We start from the raw sequence: 3,173 nt of genomic DNA, 5'->3' as shown, positions 1-3,173 counted from the left end.
CCCCGGCACATGGTGCAAACACAAACAAGTACCAGAGGGAGTTAAGACCAGAGCACTAGAGAAGTAGAAATCTTTATTGTGTGTATATAAAGGGTGATTTAGTGGTCTTCTGAAGGGCCCCCCTGACTCCCTGATTTCCTCAGCAGTTGTCTGGGGCACTCCATCAGTCTCCTCCTCCAAAGACAGTCTCTCCATTGCCCTGGCCACCGGCTGCCTCTCCTCGGTGTCTCGCCTGGTCCAGGCCCGCCTCAGTGTGTTCCCCAGCCAGCCTAGTGGGCAGCTCAGCTGGAAAGCCTCCAACACCTTCCTCAGGGACAGCAGGATCGGCATCAACAGCAGAGTGACGCAGCTGACGGCCAGAACCACTGCCAGCAAGTCCTTCAGCGTCTTACAGGAGGCTGGGAAGGACGGGGCCGGGAAGCACCTCAGGGCTGCCCAGTGGTGTGGGGCAGGCCGTGCGGGGCAGCTGGAAGTGACCCTGAGCCCACAGTTACTCATCAAGGTAAAAAAAGAAAAGCCAGGAGCAGGCAGGGAAGCTGGAGATGGGACAGGGCAGAGGGGACAGGACCACAAACGAGTATCTGTGAACCTGGATGGTGGTGGGACCAGTCCTCTCAGTCCTTGTCCTGGTTTTCCTGTACCAAGTAGAGGCCACCTACATTTCCAGGATAAGGATTTCCCATGGTGAGGGAGAAGCATCCAGGTACGGAGCTAGCTGAGGTCTTTCATCTCTCCCAGTTACCCAGATTCCAGAACCCAAGGCCTGTGCATTATGGCGGTCAACACTTCCATTTCAGAGAAATGGGAAAGGAGTTTGCCCAGGTTCCCACAGCTTGAAACAGGAAGTACTCACCTGGAGGAGGAGGAGGTGTAAAAACAGGATTTCTGGCCAGGCTCAAAGGGTCTCTTCCAACTCCAGATGCTCATCCAGCAGATGATATATACTTAAGGAAGAACCCAGGCCCCCAGCCCCAGGTGAGAGGGCTCCTCTTGGGCTCCCATGCCCCCCAGCACAACCACCTGTGTTGAACTACGTTATGCCTCATTTATCCAACTGGGCACTGCAGGGAGAAGCCAGGTCAGCCTGTGACTGTCACAGCCCCAGCCCATAATAGGTCCTTAGAGGGAGAGAAAATTCTCCTGATTTTCCCTTACCCATGGGCATTTCCTCATTGCAACCCTGGCTTAGAACAGGGGCAGATTGGAACCCATGGGTAGTTTCTGCCATAGGGCACTGGTTAAGTTACAACTCGACCAGACTGGAATTCTACATAGCTGTTAACATTCATGGGAGAATACAAAACTGTATTCTCCTGGGAATTCCCTGGCAGTCCAGTGGATAGGACTGCATTTCCATTGCAGGGGACACGGGTTCAATCCCTGGTCAGAGAACTAAGATCCCACTAGCTCCAGGATATTTTTGACCCACTAGTCAAAAAAGTATTCTCCCATGCAGAGAAATGGGATATTCAGTGGGAGGAAAACAAATTCTATCATGGCATATGCAGACCTATTTTATAAAACACTAACTTAGTATATGCCCAAGGATTGGTGATTCTCAGGGCTTCAGGATTTTCATTTTCTGTTCTATATATGATTTAACAGGTAACATTGAGAACAGCTCTTAAAAGGAAGCGAAAAAGTGTAGTGTATGACTCTTATAAAGAGACGTACAGACAGGAAATTATAGTGTCATTTTAGGATAATCTCCAAGCAGCGGTAATTGTCTTTTGTGCATCTGTATCTCCCGTGATGGAAGTATCTTACTGTAAAGAAAGGAAGCTTCAAGTTGCCCCAGGCTGCCAGCATCCTTTGGGACAGAGGCGACAGTGCCCAGGTTCCTCCGTCCTAATCACATCTATCAAAATCTCTCTGGGGTGAGCGGGCCTTCCCAGCCCCCCGTGCAATCCTTGGGCCAGGCTTGATCCCAGACTTGCTCCTGCACGTGGAAATGCGAGACTCCCAGGGCCTCGCCTTTTGGTCAGAGCTCAGCTGAATCCAGGGCTGTGGGCTCCAAGTCCCAGCCCTGGATGCCTATCCCACTGCCATTCTCAGGGTGAGCGTTGCCAGATAATACAGGATGCTTGGTTAATTCTTTAAAAATTTAGTATAAATATATCTCATGTAATATTTGGGACATATTTAAACTAAGAAATTCATTATTTATCTGAAATTCATGTTTAACTGCAAGGCCTAAATTTTGATTTGCTAAATCTGGAAAACCTATCAGGGGATCCAGCACTCCTTTCCTGGGCTGACCCCCAACTCTGCCCAAGATAGCCCTGGGAGGGGAAGCAGAGTAACAGGAAGAGAATCCCCAGATCCACCTCGACCTGGGGCATCACGCTCACCTCATCCTTTTCCACGTCATCGTTGAGCATGAAGGCCTCCACGCTGAACTGCAATGTCTCATTATTCTACCGGGACCGAGGGCCAGAACCGGGGCCTACTGAGAGGCACCTGGGGGACAGACAAGGGATCCCAAGGGACCATCACCTCGGAGACTGGCCGTAACAAATTTCCCGGGAAGCCATGGAGAGGCTTACTCTGTGGGACCTTCCTGCTCCCTAAAGCCTCATTAAAGAATGTCCACCCCATTACTGGAGTCTGGGAACAGATGTATTTAGCCTGAGCAAAGGGCAGAAGTTACAAAGTCAGCCACGAGTGACAAGACTCTTAAGGCCCCTGCAACCACTCAACGGCCTGCTCCCCGGCTGGGAAGGACAGTCCGTCCTCTGCCAAGCTACTCACAGCCCAGGTGGGCAGCTTCAGGCCCCAGCAAGTTCAGGCCAGGCACCATAAATGGTTGGTTACTAACGACCAAGTGCAAAAAACAGACTTCTACACATGATTACACCAGTGGCCCAGCTAAGCAAGACCACAGGATAGGGATGAGCTATCTGACCCTATCTCCCTCCCCACCCCTCAAAACCCCACAGACCCCCAGTTGAAGACGAGGGTGTATGTCCTCTGAGAGTGGTTCAGGTTCACACACTTGTCCATGTAGAACTTCATGGCCCAGTTTAGCACCAGCTGGATGCAGGCTTCTAGGGTCAACCACAAGCCTTCCACATAAGGGAAGTGGCGAGGCACCTGAGGGAAGAGGTATTGCTGGTACCTAGCCAGCTACCCCCTAACAAGCACCTACCGCATACCTGGTAAATCACAGCCAT

Source organism: Tursiops truncatus, chromosome 13 (genome assembly GCF_011762595.2).
Source record: "Tursiops truncatus isolate mTurTru1 chromosome 13, mTurTru1.mat.Y, whole genome shotgun sequence".
NCBI lineage: Eukaryota > Metazoa > Chordata > Mammalia > Artiodactyla > Delphinidae > Tursiops > Tursiops truncatus.
This window is presented reverse-complemented; position numbering follows the sequence as displayed.